This window comes from Equus quagga, chromosome 11 (genome assembly GCF_021613505.1).
Source record: "Equus quagga isolate Etosha38 chromosome 11, UCLA_HA_Equagga_1.0, whole genome shotgun sequence".
In the NCBI taxonomy this organism is placed as follows: Eukaryota; Metazoa; Chordata; class Mammalia; order Perissodactyla; family Equidae; genus Equus; species Equus quagga.
Genome location: NC_060277.1, coordinates 25,108,539 through 25,124,969, shown reverse-complemented (window position 1 = coordinate 25,124,969; position 16,431 = coordinate 25,108,539). Strand labels below are relative to the sequence as shown.

Genomic DNA, 16,431 nt, shown 5'->3' with positions numbered 1-16,431 from the left:
TACCGTAACCACTGTGCAGTCGCTCTCTGATCAGCTCACACCCCAAGATCTTACTGCCCCTTTTCCTGAAAACTCCACTCAGGTTCCCTTGGCCCTGGATCAAAGGACATTTCAGTGACACATGCATTATTGCCTCAAAAAGGTCTCTCCCCCCTCCCCCCCACTTCAACAGCTGGGACAACCGGATAGCCACATGCCAAAGAATGAAGTTTGACCATTACCTACACCATGTATAAGAATTAACTCAAAATGGAGCAAAGGTTTCTAAACGTAAGAGCCAAAGCTATAACTCTTAGAAGAAAACAAGAGAAAATCTTGCTGACCTTGGATTTGGCAATGGATTCTTCGATATGACACCAAAAACACATGCAACAAAAGAAAAAACAATCTGCACTAAGAGTGTGGTCAGCTATCCTGTACGGCTGCACAGAAAAGCCACATCTGCTCTTCAACCCACAGAAGCTCCTGGAACTGAAGAGTTGGCCCTCACCTAAGAGGCATCTTTCGCTTCTGAACTTGTTGCACAAGCTGCCTCCTTAGCTGCTGAAGTGGGCTGTTTCCCCTCACTGCCCAGAGGGAGGCTCCTTTCCTGCCTGACCACTGACTTCCCCACCCCTCCGTCTCCTTCCTGTGCCTTTTGTCTTCACTTTCTCCTCTCTCAGTACCTCATGGCCCCATAGACTGCTACACTCGCTTTATTTCCCAGACACAGAAACTGAGGCAACCCAAGGAACGCCCAGGATTTCTCCCACATTACAAAGTGGTTGAGGGAAAGATGTGAGGCTTGACCTCAGGCTCCAAGCCGGGGGCCCAGGGCTGCTTCCTGGGTGGTTCATACCGGGACTCTGCCGACTCTAGATCTGGGAGGCTGGTGACCCCTGCAGGTACCTGTTTGCAGGAGCTGATTTGCAGGAGAGCTTTTGGCTCCGGGTGACAGAAAAGGAAGGGGTGTGTTGGTACTGAGAGGAAGGAATGGAGAGACAAGAAAATGAGAGGGATAGAGGCGGATCTGACCCTTAGCCAGGCCTGTGGACTGGCTTTGAGCTGCCTTGAGGGAGGAGCAGGTGAGAAGCTCTGTTTGTGAATGGCTGTGTGAGACTCTGGGTGGAAGCAGTGCTGTCTCAGGGCCCGGAGACAAGGTGCGCAGAGAATCAGCAGAGTCCACCCCACGGCTCCCGCTCCAGGCTGGCACCAGTGGGGAGGATGGCAGACCCACATTTTCTAGAAGGAAAGGCTCCTGCAGCTGGGGCAGCAGGGTGCCCTTGAGATGGTGAGAGTAGAGGAGCATGAGCGGACTTGCTCCTGAGCACAAGTGAGATGGCACAGCCGTAGGAACTCCCAGAAACAACACGCAGGAAACTGGGGGTGGGGCAGATTAGGGTGGCTGGGGTGACTGTCAATGGAAAGACATCCTGGCTTGTAAGGGTTACACATTATGATACTCTGACCCTGAATGTCATGTTCTCAAGCCCACATTCATTTACTCATTTATTCAACACATATTTATTGAACACCGGTATGTTCCAGCTACCATTCTCTTACTGAGGATACCCAAAGGGAGGGTAAGGTTTTCTTTCTTCTGGGTAAGGTTCTTGAGAGCGAGGACTGTATCTTGGCATAGGACTGCTGTCCTGAGTGCTTGGGGAATATGAAATGCTGCTGTTCCATTCAGGATGAGACGTCCTCACAGCCATTCATGACCTCAGGATGGGTCCTGGCTGATGAACTGCAGTGGCTCTGTCTGGGGCTCTTCTAGGACCAGCTGGTACAAGATGCAATCACATGGCTTCTTAAGAACTTAAGCCACTTAGTGCAAAGCCTGGCAGAGCTTTAATGTGGGTGCTAGGCTGAAATAGGAGGTGGCACGTGGCATGGTAAGCGACGGTTGGCTGGGGCTTGGCTCCTGCAGCTTAATTAGAGGCCAGAGGAGGTAGGACCGGTGGGGGGCCTTGAGCATCTGCAGCCAATGGGCAGAGAGCAGCAGGGGCCTGGGGGAGCCAGGGGGTTTCCACTCCTGATAGACAACGAGCTGCTTTGAACACTGCTGTCTATGCCAAGAATTCCTTCTCTTAATTTGAGTTTGAGCTCTCAAAATCAAATGGTTTAAAAGTTGCAAAGTTGCTGTTTCTTTTCATACCCTAATAAGAACTGTGACACCAAGATTAAAAAATACGTATATATGTCAATTATACCTCAATAAAGCTGAAATTTTAAAAAATAAAATAAAATTTCATAAAAAGAGCCGTGATTGACACACTGTTCATTTTGACAATCTCTGGGTGTGACCTTAGAAAAAGCCAAGAAAGAATAATTTCACTGAGACCTTTCAGTGCTGAAATTCACTTTTGTTGGTCAGTTAAGGCCAGTCCACTATTTTTCAAGTTTCAGACGGAAGTTGTTTTATCCAGACTGTGTCGTGAGATAATCATCCTGTTTATTCCCCAATTTATATTTCCTCTGTGTTTGCATCACAACCTTTCCTCTATGAGCCTCGCAGAGATGAAACAGGAAGTGAGAGAGTGAAGGGGTTTATTTTAAACTTTTTATTTTGAGATCGTTGTAGATTCACGTGTAGTTGTAAGAAATAGCATAGAGAGGTCCTGAGAGGTCCCATGTACCCTTCGTCCAGTTTCCGCAAAGATGACATCTTGCAGAACCACAGTAGAACATCACAGCCAGGATATGGACATTGATACAGCCCAACACCATATGCAGACTTCCTTGTTTCACACGTATGTGTGTGCGTGTGTGTGTATTTAGTTCTCTGAAATGTGAAATGTTTTGAGCTCTAATGAAGAAAAGTGCTTTATAAGTACACAAGTGATTATCATGAGGTTTTAAATTTTTTGTGGCTATTACTTTTGCATTCTTGGTAGATAATATAGTATGCCCTGTTTATGTAATACCTTTTATCTGAATAATAAAGAATTGTATAGCTAGTGTTATCCCAATGAACATGTACGCTTAACATCTTTAGCTCTTAAAGACATTGCAATTAGAAGGCCAGACACTTTCAGCTAGATCTGGGACCTGCTCAGATTCCTTCTGTCTGACTATAGAAGCCTGAAGCTGCCCTCTCCATTTCCTTGATCATCTGAATTCCCACAGTTAAATTAAACTTGTCTTTTCTCTGTTTAAATTTTCCTTTTTGTCATACTGCTGAGATAATATATTCTTGGGCTGGTAACTCAAACAGTATGTAAGTTTATTGTTTTTAAAAAAACAAACAATTTGAGAGCCCCAAGAAGTGGCAAAGTAAGTGACCTGGGTGACCCCCTCTAAGCCCACAGGTCTCCAGGCTCGTTAGGGGGCTCCTTCTCAGGGCAATTCATGGCTAACATCACCCAAGAGAACCTGGGACCTATCTCTCCTGGAGCCTGGAGCCCTGGGGGGGTGGGGGGGCACAGCCTTCTCTGGGGCTGCCAGGTTCTGTGGGGGGCACCTGTACACAGGTGTTATTAGCACAGAAAAGGGATCTTGAGGAACAAACTACTGAAAAGTCAGGTTCTTCTCTGCCTCTGTCCCCTCTCTGCCAGTGCCTCCTCTGGCCTCCTTGGGCCTCCGACCATCCCGACTTCCCCCAGGGCAGTGGCCAGTCAGGCCAGTCCTTGGACCTCATTATCTGGCTCTCACGACTGAGCCACCTCCCAAATCTCTAATCCTCAGCCACCTCTCTGACAGCAACCTCCTCCCACAGAATTCTAGAGCTTGGCTGTATCTTGAGGGTCATTTAGTTCAAACTCCACATCTCACAGATGAGAAAACAAAGCTATTAAGTGAAGAGCCCACAGGCACACAGCTAAAGAGTGGCAGAAGCAGCGTTTGAAATGAGGCCTTCCAGTCCAGGACTCTTTCTACCATAGCATACTTCTCACTTCCCTCCCTCAAACCATCTTATCTGCTTTCGGCCCTTCTGTGACGTCTGTCCTCCAGCCTCTCCCGAACCTCACAGACCAGCAATCTCTCCTCTCCCTTTACTTCCCCTTGGAGGCTCAGTCTACTGCCCCTTCAGACTTTATCCTGTGGGCCATCCCCAGTCCTACATCCCCATTCACACTATTTCTGCTCTTCTTCCTGGGCCAGGGGCCATAGTACAGAAAGCCACAAAAGTGTCCCGACGAGCTCCACCATGAACTTGACCAAGGGGAAGCAGGAGGCAGAAGAGAATGGGCAGATACATTTCATGTTCTTTCTCTCTCCTGTGGACCGCTTCAAGGTAAGTTCCTCCTTGCAATCCTTCCAGACAAGTGCCCGGTGTTGAGTAAATGCCCTCGCTCAGAGCCCTGGCTTTGTAAGGGGGGGACCCTCCCAAACCCAAGCCTGTAGGTGGGGGTGAACTGCAATGCAGGGAATGGCAGCTGTCCGGTCTGGCTGAGCACATGGTGTGTGCAGGAGTGTGGCCTCCAGGGTCACACTGTGGGCTTGAATCCTGGATGCACCACTTTTACCACCTGTGTGACCTGGGCAAGTGAAGAAACTAAACCTCAGTTTCCTTGCGTGTAAAACGAGGACAATAGTAATACTTCAGGGTTGGAAGATCAACTGACTTGCGATCAGCAAGGCACTTAGCACAGGCCTATTACACCCCCAAATAAATCCTAGACACTATAATAAGGCAGAAGTACTGACTGTGGGACAGATGGCGAAGGATCTGGGATGCAACTCGGTGGTCGGTGGGCAGACATTAAGAGCTTGTGACATCCAGGCACATCCAGCTCTGCCGTCGACAGTCACTTTGGTTCTTGAGCATGGGGTGGACTTGGAATAAGAGGAGAATGGAGTGGGATCAGAGGGGCCAGGTGGAGAGTAGACAGAAAAAGTGCCCAAGAAATTGCGTGGTGACAGGAGGAAAGGACATCGAGGATAGTACTGACAAATAAAAATGGCAAGCAATAGGATATATTGGAGTATATGAGGAAGCCATTTGGTATAAACCTAATTCGGCCTGACTTTGTTTTTTCAAAAGGGCCTGACATAGCCATTGAGCATGCATTGTATATCTGCTTAGACATTTTGAGATAAAGGTGCAACCTCCCTCCCCCTCCCAACATTGGCATCTCCTTAAAGATTAAGCATCTTTCTTTAGGCTGGGAACTGATTGCAGTGCTCATCTGTGATCACCAAGCTCGAGGCAACAGACCTGCCACCCTGCGGCGTTCACTGAGACAGCAGACCTATCTGCTGTTTCCATCAATCGCTGTGCTGACAGAGCAGCCTCGTGACTATTGTAAAAGGGACATTTCAATCATATGTGAAACATACTCTTTGAGGGTATATAACCATCCTGTATACCCCCACTTCTTTGGAGTGCTCTGTTCCTTTGTGGAAAGACTCTCCCGGGTTATAATCCTCAGATTTAAGCTCAGAATAAACACCCAAGTTTTCATTTATAGATTGGTTATGGATTATTTTCATCAACAGGACCATGAGTCGGTGAGATGGGTATTTTCATCTCTGGGTCATGCAGAATTAGGCTCCCCTCTATTCCTTCTGCTCTGAAGCCAAGGATTTTTGTTATATCTCCGCTTCCTGCTGGGTCCTGGCCGAGGCCCTCAGACAGGGGGGCTCTGGCCTTCAACAGGGCTGGGATTCTGCATGCTGGCTGCTGCCCATACAACTTCCTCGGTGGCTCCCAAAACACTGAACCCGTCCCCTACGCTGCCTCCCCAGCATTGGAATCGAGGTCTGGGTGGGTGCTGGGCAGAGGTGGTTTTTGAAGCTCTCCAGGTGATTCTAATGGCAGGCAGGATTGAGCTGCAGTGAGATTAGGGACCATGGCCTCACCTCAGGAGGTAGCACCAAACCAGAGCACCCTGCCTTGGCATGACTCTTTCAGTTCTCTTACTCCAGCCAGAACAAGCAACCTTCCAAATCTCTTGATCATCCCGAGACACTCTTCATTAGTTCACCCAGACCACTGTGGCAGATGTGGTCAGCATCTGCCCAACAGCCATTGCTCCTTCTTCCTGCTGAACAGAACTCCAGTTTGGTTCAGGTTGTGGTGGCAAGATGCTCAGAGAAGATGGGCTCCTCCCCCATACCTCAGGGGATGAAGCTTAATTGATCTAAATCAATCATAGTAATAGTAATCCCATTCATCTCTGCCTGGGACTGGTGTGCAGGCATGTGACATAGTTCTGGCCAATGAGATGTAAGGAGAACACGGCTGCAGGCTTCTGGGAAATCTTTTCCTTCCCCATGTAAAGAGATATATAGAGAGAGGGCCCTGCCCCTTCTCTCTCTTCCCTGCTTTGACACTATCGTGTGAGAAAGCACAGCTAAGAGCGGCCACAACCATCTTATGACCCTGTGGGAGGCATGACTGACACTCCTTAAGGCCATCCCTGCGCTGCAAGACCAACCCTGAAACAGCGGCTTTGAGATGTATTGTTAAACGAAATAACAAATGTCTTTTGTATTTCAGCTTCTTTTGATGGGGTATTCTGTTGTTTGCAGTCAGAAACTCCCAAAAGATACAGACTTAGTCACTTAGTAACATCTCACAAGTGAGTCTGACAAAGAACAGCTGGTTTCTGATTGTCTTAGCAGGTCTCTTCCAACATCCAGGAGGTACTTTGGCAGTTAAGATGAAGCAATTCATAGTTAAGACTCCTACTGACTCAATCCCTGAAAACTAGAACCTTCTCCCCCACAATGAAATCCTAGGTAGTTAAGAGACTGTTTGTAATCAACTGGTAATTAAATGGACACTCATTCATTAGCATCCCTAAGAACAACTTGGCTGCTGGACAGCTTTTGGAGAACATGGCCTGGGGTGGTAGAGGCGCTGTGGAAGGGATAATGTGCTTAAAGGCAAAGAAATACCTAAGGTGCATAGGTTAAGAGCTGAACCCCATTAAGTAGAGAATTTTCATGTAATTTTTTCAGCTGATGAGTTTTAGGACCACTCCATAGTCTTATGTCTATTCAGTTCGATGAAGTTAGTTAATTTTCCTTTGCTTTGTAAATTTCCACCAACTTGCATTTTAATATATTTGTGTCTTTAAATTTGTATGCAAAGATTGCATAGGCCATCAATTTGATGAACTCCTCACAGGGATTATGCGGTAAATATAATTAAAGCATCGAGATTCCACACTGACAAAGCAGAAAGTGTCTTGAAGTGAATATTAGAATTCTAAATTAGTAATTTTTATTCCACACCAGAAGCAATTTTTTTCTCTCTGAGTCACATCTCTGTTATGGTCATAAAAATCAAAGAAGAGAATTGCAAGCATTAAAGAAGTATTTATTTAATCTGTTATCTTTTCAAGAATATACTAATACAGAAATCAAGATAAGCTATAGATATTAAATATGAAGTGTGTGTGATGTAAGCTGTCATATAAACTGTAAAATCCAGGGGTAGAGTCTGCAGATAAAAGTATCTATGAGTCTATCATTTTGTTGTATTTCTGCATCTTTGAGTGTGTAAGATTATATTATTACCCTATCGAACACCTATATAATTCTCACCTTAACTCAAGATCCAGAAATTCAGCAGGCATTTTCAAGTGAATGTAAAGATTCTTAAGTTCTTCTTGATCCCTGTAGCCCCACACGGGCTATACTCTGAGCTAAGTGAGAGGAGAAAAGAAAGAGCATATCTTAACAGTCTCAGCAGTCTACGAAGCACCGCTCAATGCTGTGAATGACAGTCCTCAGTCTGAAAAATTGTATTTACACGCGGACAATGTCAGATGGCACACGGGACTTGGACATCAAGAACATCAGCTTTTGGGTCACTCTATTAGCTGTGTGATGTGAGCAGATCATTTACCCTCTCTGAACCTCAGCTATCTCCATTTTCAAATTGGGATAATAATCCCTGAACTAACCACCTCTCCAGCTTCTTGTAAACTCCAAACCAATAAAAATGAAATGCTCCAAATGAAAGCAATTTCAAAACTATAAAGTGCTTATAAACGCCAGATACTTACAATTAATACTTTGCTTTTCTCTGTAATCTCATTAAGGTATAAGAAATATCAACAATTTTGTTTCTAAAATAATTCCACTTACAAAGCTTAACTATGTCAAATTCTGTTAAATAGCCATTAGGCAACACGGGGAACAGCCAGGTCAGTGTATTAGGCCATTACTGTGTTAGTCTCTGTATTTTCCCACAGAGCATCCTTCAGTGAGGTAAGCTGGGCAGCTTTATTGCCTTAAATAATAGCTTCCTATAATTCTGCCCTTGTCATTCTTTTCAATTGTTCTAACTTGCCTGGCAGACGTTTCCTGGCCAACTGAGCTGACTAGCTTCAGGTTCCAGTCGTGTCCTTATGAGGTCTATTTTAGACCAAGATCCTAGGGTGTAAGACCATAGTAATCAGCTATACAAGAGGTTTTTAAACTGAAGTTTCAACTGAGATGGCAACTGTATAATCATCCATTTCAAAGTGAAGGTGAGGCAGTCTCCATAGGGAAAGTTACAAAGAAACATACAGACTCCCTGGACCTAGGGGTCAGGCTTAGGCTAAAAACAAGGAGTGAGAGAGCAGAGGGGGAGGATGCGTGAGGAAATTTCTTTGGAGAGGAGTGTGATGGTGCCACCTCCTTGGTCTCAAACCCAGTGAGAGAGAGGGGCTTCGCAGGGGGGCCAGCCAGACACTGCAGGTAGGGGGTCCAGTGGGCTTGACCCAGGAAAGCTAAAGCTGCATCTGTGACAGCATGGAGGGGGCTGCACTGGGATGGGCCTGCACTCTCAGAGTCACTGGAGCAAGAGATGTGTGGGGTTTCCCTTGGACTAGAGGTGGGGTCATCTTGGGACCCATCTAAAGGGGCTGGAGTGAATGCTGGATTTCTAGGGGCAGGGAAGAAATTGCAAGCTCTCAGTGGAACAGTGCTGCATGCCCCCAAAGAGTCCCTGGGAGACAGGGCTCCATTTCCGGAATCTCTGAAGGACCCAGGAACAACCCCCATGAACTGCTTTAAGCCTAGGCCAGGCCCAGCATGCTCAAAGCCAGTCAACTCCAAGAAGAAGCGCTCCGACTCCTGGTGTCTCCTCTGCCCACCTCCACCAGGTAGGGTCTTAAATAGCCTCTAGCGAGTGGGGGAGCTGTGAGCCTAGGCCACACACATCCCTGCTGGGAAAGTCAACTACAGACCTTAAGTCTGACACGGGAGAGGGGGACGGACCCTTACTTTCAGGTGAAGTTTGATGCGTTTGTTTATATCTTGTGCCCAATGTTATAATTTTGGATGAAGCTGTGGTTGAGACTTAGTTACTATAGGAGTATCAGTTATCTAAAAATAAGCAGAAAATATAAGGACCCTACCCAACCATCCAGGGGTTGGGGAAGAGAACCAACACTGACTATATTTTAAAATGGCAGTGAGAGACAAAAATAAAGTTGCATTTTGATCACATCTCACAAGTTGTGAATTCAAAATACTAGTCTTGGTTTTATATTAAATGGGCAAAGATCCCTTTGCACAATGGAGTCCAGTGGCCAGTGAAAGAGACTTGATGATATGACAATTCATATTGTCACTGGAAAAGACTTCAACCCTGAAGAACACAAATACTTTTGTTTCAGACCCTAACATTATCCCATCAGCTAATAAGTATTTATTGTCTGTTATGTGCGAAATCCTGTTGGGTACTTGAAGAATACTTACATTCCTTTAGTTCAGGTTAGTACTCTTTCCCACGTAGCATGATGCCTTACACATAGTATGTGCTCAAAAATATTTTCAATTTAATTATTCTTTACAAGATACTTAGCACCAAGGGCTGTGGCATTTTTCAATGTTGGCAACAACACTTCAGCTGAAAATTCTCCATATTTATAAAACGTGGTGGAAACCTGAATGAAGAGTGATTATGGTCTCACTTGTGTTTAACACTGTAAAGTGTTGCTGAACGGCCTAATAGGAGAGAACAGAATTTAAAGCAGAAACATATAAACGGGGTCCTTTTTGCCAATCAACCGTGATGACGCAGTAAGAACAAAAAATGGTGGCTCATAGGAGGCCTCACTTGAATCAACCGCGGTCACTCACTAGACGTGGGGCTCCTATTTTGTCTCCTGTCGATGGGGACGCCAGGCGGCTACCTCAAAGTGGCAGGGACACTCAAAAAGATAATATACAGTGAAATACCCTTTGGAAACTCTAAAGTGCCGCACAAATGCACGGGCTTCATAATAGCAACAGTTTAACATTTGTTGATTGTCACGTCCATCGCATTTTAAATCTACTTTCTCATTCAATCTTCACAAGACCTCGCTAGGTACTATTTCCGACCAATTTACAGCTGAGGAAACTGACAGGTTAAGCAATTAGCTCCAGATGATACAGAGCCGCAACTTGAACCAGCAAATCCTGACTCTTACCTCTAAGCACTAAACTGCTGTCCAGCTTATTATTCAATAGAGTCGCTGAGGTCTCACAGAGGCTCAACAGATGTGGTTCGCTAAATTGTTAATATAAAAGTAGATGTCTTCCCACCCCGGCTCTTCCATGTTGACACCTTGCCCTGCCTCTCGTATCACCGGTTCGCACCCGGGTCCTCCAGCCCTCGCCCAGGCTCCTCCCACTGCCCCGCCTGCCGGCGCCCAAGTCCCAGCATTTCTACGCATGCGTGGGAGATCCGCGCAGGCCCAGTGGCCGAGCGGCGCCGGGAGACTTCCTTGCCCGCCCCGCCCCGCCCCGCCTGCTCCATCGCTGCTGCGGCTGCCTCGGGAAGGCTGGAGGATGAGCTGAGGCTCCGCGCTCCCTGTCTCCAGCGCTAATCACAGGTGCTTTGGGTCTGGCCGGAAGCCCCCTTCCCTGCGCCCACTCCCAACCCATTCTCTGTCCTGCTCCGCCCACCTAGCTGCGACCTGGCTCTGCAGGCTGGCGTCCCGGGCTGCCCGGGTAGGTAGTTTGTGTACGGTTACCATGGAGACGCTGGCCTGCCGGGCGGAGCGGGCGGGCAGGCGGGCGGTCAGGGTGATGATGCTGCTGCGCTCTGCCCAGGCCTGGACCGTGGAGGAGGGGGCGTTGTCGGGAGTGGGGGAGCCGCTCTCCGCGCGAGAGGTGAGGCGTCCCTCCGGTTCACCAGGGACCCCTCCTGCTGTCGTCCGCCTCTCTGTCTACGGATGGGGGAGAGAGGCGATGAGAGTGCCCTGTGCATGCTCTCGGGGTGGGGCCATGGCTGTCCTTATTTCTATACACTGAGCATTTAGACAATTGCGTGGTGCTTAATAGAAGCCCAGTAATATTTGTTGAATGAAGAGTGGTAAACTAAGGGGATTTCTAGGCAAACAGTGACCTGGCCAAGGTCACACATTGTACCTGGGCTCTTCTAGGCAACAGATAGAACCTCAATAGATGAATAAGTGTATGTGTAACAATATGCATTAAAATATATTGTATGTACCTATAATGCCTTCTATCATTCGTTCCCACGAGTATTACAGCAGGTCTTCCATTTCACCCTGATTTAGAATTACTTTAATTTGGTAGGAAAGCAAGTAGCACTGTCTATTTGTATCCTATTATGTGAATCTATAAAACTCTAATTAGTTGTTGATTTGCATAGCTGATATTCAATAAAATACAATAGAATTAAATTTTAAAGCTTATAAAATGTCTGAAAACACTGAGCAAATGTCATTCCCTTTCTTTTGCAGTTTGCTAATGCAGTTTTTATTCATGGGAGAAAGTTTTGTTGTATCTTTTTATCAAATGGCGCTTGAACAGCGCTTAACCTTTTTTTAAGGGCCAGGCACCATGCTAAAGCCATTACATGAATTATGTCATTTAATTCTCAAAGCAATTCTATGAGGCAATTACTTTTTCTACACACATTTTACAGATGAGGAAACTGAGGCGTAGAGATGTTAGAAAACTTTCCCAAGGTTACATGGCTGCGAATTGTCAGAGGATTTGAACCCTTACTCCAGCATCTAAGCACTTAACCACTGCCTCTTTGGATGTTCATATTGACACAAAAGTAATTCAAAATCGTAGTAAGGGTCTTGAGTATTTGATTTGCAGGGAAAAGAGTATGACGATGGCCAGTCTTTCCCCTCTTGCAAACATCCTGATAGTGCAGGGTTGCATTGATCAGGAAGGCTCTGCTGCAGCAAAGATAAAGACAGGTCTTTAAGTAAAACCTAAATGATGACTTGAAACTTTCTCCTAACCAATAAGAAATATTTTGTTTAAGAAGGTCTCCAGTTTCAAATTTCCTACTGCCAGTAGTGTTCATCTTCTAAGAGTCCTGTGGACGTCATAAACTCAGGACAATGATGCAAGACAGAACTCAGCGCTTTCTCCTTTCCCTTTGAAGGCCACTTCTCTTCCTGTTTTCTTTTAAAAGATCCCCTTGCCCTCTTGTCGTCCCCCCCCCCAAGTTTGCATACCCCTTGTCACCTCTGGCCCCTTCCTGTCCTCTCAGATGCCAAATCTTGTTGGTTCTTGCGTTCTTGGTGCGTGATGCTATTTCTCTTCTTACCTCTATTTCACCTTCACTCCTGTATCTCAGACTTTCAGTACTTCATCCACTGATCAACACCACTTTTATCAAGTCTTACTCCATGCCAGGCAACGTGAAGCAAAGGCAAGAAGGGCAACAGGGCTAAATTTGATCTCGTACTACCACATGGCATCAAGAGTCAAATGCCATTTGAATAAAGTCCAATATGCTTTCCTATTCCTCTGTAACAAATGTCTCCAATTTGAGAAGCCATGCAGCCTTGGTCTGGAAATTTCCTAGGTCAGGTCTGTATTAGAAAATGGAGTCCGGTTATGGAAGTGTTGACCTTTGGCCGTGCCTCACTTCAAGCACTGGGGCTCAGAGTCCGATGGGGCAACAGTAGGTACACAGGCAATTCTAACACGCTGGGAGGGTATAGTGACAGAGAACTGGGGGCCTTGTGCAGTACCAGGAAGGGACACCTAACTGAGGCTGGGAGGGTGGACAAGGCATGCCCAACAAAATGGTTAGCTGGGCGATTTTATAAGAACTGCCTGATTTCGTCGCTTCTGACCTTTCCCTCCTTTCCATCCTGCCCATCCCTGCCAGATCACGTCATGCCTCAAAATCTCTTTATTTGCTCATCGGCTTTTATTTAATTTCTTGACCTACCATTCAGTGCTCTCTCTGGTCCAGCTCTAGTCTTCATTTCCAGATCTTCATGTCCAGCCATACCCTCTATGTTCTTGACGCTCTGCCTTGGCTGTCTCTTTGACCTTGCTGGAAGTTCCTTCTCCACGCCAGACCCAATGTCAGCCATTGCCACTTGCTCAAATTGAGCACATTTTCCAGAACCCAGCTGAAGCATCACCTCCTCCAGGAAGTCTACCTGACACCTTCTCCCAATCAGAAATCTCTTCCTCTTTTGTAATCACTTGATAGTTTGCTGTATTTCTTGCCCCCATCGGTTTCTGCCTTGTATTAAAATCATTTGGGTGCAAGCAGGGCTGATACTCAGCTGGGACACACCAAGAAGGCTGTTCTGGTTGTGAAAATACTGGCAGGTCTCTGTATTGGTGTGTAAGTAGCTGCAGCCCCCAGGCCTCTGAGTGCCTCACCTCCCACCACCCCATCTAGTGGGTAATAGTTTGAATATTATCTCTTGGCATATGTCATAGCTTTTTTTTTTTTTTTTTGCTATTCCTTAAGACTCTATCTACCTCACAAAAGTGTTGTGGGGATTAACTGAGATGATGTACTTGAGAGTACTCACTTAGCACAGCACTTGGTACTAAAGTAAGTGTTTAACCAGTATTAGTGGTCCTTCTGGGTCTTGAGTGAAGGCAGGGTTTATTCCTGTCTGTGCTCTCAGAGATCCAAGCAGAGGGCTGTGCATGGAGAAGACAGTCAGTCACTGCTGGCTGAAGAGATTCATTCCAGTTGTCAGGAGAATTTTTGTAAAGTTAAAATTTCTGTGAAACTATCATATTATAGTTCAGGTATAGTTTACTATACATAGGCAAACTTTCAAATTCTGAGTGTTTTTTTTTTTTTCTGCTTTATCTCCCCAAATCCCCCCTGGTACATAGTTGTATATCTTAGTTGCAGGTCCTTCTAGTTGTGGGAGTGAGTGTGTTTTAAGTTGGCAAAAACCATCTGTATTAAGAATTTGTAATTTAACAAATACAAAGCAAAAAAATCCTTCCACCCCCCCACCAAAAACCCACTTCAAACTCAATTCACTTGTATTATTGAACATTTCCATGTTTGATTTAGTTAATAATATATTAATATTAATAATAATAGATTGTGCAGATCTTACATCATTGAAATAATTTCTCTCAATATAACTGTTAAAGTGAGATTCGAGGGGAAGAGAGAGTAAAAGGGAGAGAGAAAGTCATGTTAGAATTTGTGGTATGAATTTACAGACATACAGATCTTAGCTCAGTGACAATCTTCCTCAAGCAAAAAAGAGGAAGATTGGCAACAGATGTTAGCTCAGGGCCAATCCTCCTCACCAAAAAAATAAATAAATAATTTACAAATGAAAATATTTTTAAGCCCATTATGAACATTGTTTCCACCAGTATCTGATCAATCTAAATTCCTGTCTACTCAAATAATTTACAGAATTCTTAGAATTTGATCTAAAGAAATGTTTCTGCTTTGTTACTCTATGAAAGAGTATAGTTTTCAATGCAAACTAAAATACAGCCACGGAGAGCCTTAGTCAGGAATGATGATCCATTGTTACTCATCCAAAGCACTTTCTCTAGTCGTTATTAGGTTTGCCAGATCACCTTTGGACATTGCTAGACTCATTAGTGCCATGTGGAGCTGAAGGAGTCGCACACCTGATTTGGGCTCTGGAGGAAATTTTTGTTCATTGTACTGAAAATTCTCGCTAAGTGACATAATTTCTTACTGCAATGGGCCTTTTAAAAACAAGCAAACAGACCAACCTGTCATGAAGACTTAAGTTAGATGTTGTGGGACTGGGTTTATATTATTATGCATCCAGAAATAATGTATATGTATAAAATACTTTATCCATATTTGTAATAATTAGCACTGAATATTTTTAATAAAGAGCCAATAATCTCATATCCTATATTAGAAGTTAAATGTACTAGCCCTGGCCAGTTTTTGTTGGTTGTTTTAATGTACATGATTCTGGAGACCTTGCTTAAATTCAAACTCCTAAATCAAAAATTCACAGAATAGGATTGCTTATCTAGTAATTTTTTACTGTTTTACCTAAACACATGGCCTCTCCCTGTGAGAGGAATGGCATATTCTTTGTAGTTTTCATCATACCCTTTTCCTTTTCCTCAAAAACTCTTAGGTGGGCCCTGGATGGAACTAAAGACATGTCCTGTTGTCTGATGTTATGTAACAACTTGATGTCTAGACTCACAGTATAGCGAATCCTCTTTATTTGTCTAAGGAATCACCTGTTGATTCTGCTTATGGAAATACAGTCTGTTAGTTTCCTTGGGCATATGTCACAAAAATTTTTTTCTTTTTCTCCGAAGTTATTCTAAAATCGAGCAGCTGAAATATATGAATAATTTCCGTATCTCTCTCCCTAGAGATACAACATTTTCAGGGATGAGAGGGTTTCTATTATGAACACCTAATATCATGTACTAATTAGAATTAAGTTTTTAAAATCTCAACTATTGTAAAGTTTAGAGCCGTCAGAGGTGTCTTGCCAAGTTAACTAGGCCCCCATGGAACACGCCAGTGTTTAAGAAGGATCTGCAGGGGCTAGCCCGGTGGCGTAGTGGTTAAGTTTGCACACTCTGCTTAGGTGGTGGCCCAGAGGTCGCCAGTTCGGATCCTGGGTGTGGACCTACACACCACTCGTCAAGCCATGCTGTGACACCATCCCACATAGAAGAACTGCAAGGATTTACAACTGGCATATACAGCTATGTACTGGGGCTATGGGGAGGGAAGAAGAAAGAGGGGAAGATTGGCAACAGATGTTAACTCAGGGCCAAGCTTCCTCACCACCCCCCGCCCCCAAAAAAGCATACTTAAAAAAAAAAGTTTAAGAAGGATCGGCATTCTCTTGGCCCTTGTGCATGACTTCAACTCTTTAACTGAGGGAGGATAATTTGATACTAATATTTGGTATCTATTCATCTAGGATACTATCTCAAATTGAAGGTGATTTAAATTAATTCATTCAAATATTATCGTGGGTAAATGTGAGGCTGAACCTTTCTCTGAGTTTACAAACTACGTTTATAAAAGAAAATATAGTTTGGAAGTAGGCCCCATCTGTCTAAATTTAACCTTATACTAGCATTTTGTGTGGGGGGCAGTGGAAACGAAAAGGAAACATTAGTGAACATTTGAATAGAACCACTTCAGTGTTTTTTTTATAGATTGGTGAATATGAGATGATTTTCTCTTTCTAGTCTGTGCTCTTTTGTCATTTATCCTCTTTCCCTCCAGGTTTCGCTTTCATTCTGGATCTCTTTCCTGCACATTTTCCTCAATCACATGGA

General features: G+C 44.7%; 1 protein-coding gene across 3 annotated transcripts in view; it reads left to right on the top strand.

The window, feature by feature from the left end:
• The first annotated feature begins 10,640 nt into the window (after positions 1-10,640).
• ARMC2 (armadillo repeat containing 2) overlaps positions 10,641-16,431 on the top strand; it is a 98,309-nt gene continuing 92,518 nt past the window's right edge. For 2 of the 3 annotated variants that reach the window (XM_046677773.1, XM_046677775.1), the window contains exon 1: positions 10,653-10,863. The gene's annotated coding sequence lies outside the window, so the exon portion shown is untranslated. Of the gene's footprint in view, positions 10,864-16,431 lie in introns of all 3 variants that reach the window. The other variant, XM_046677774.1, reaches the window with a different exon arrangement.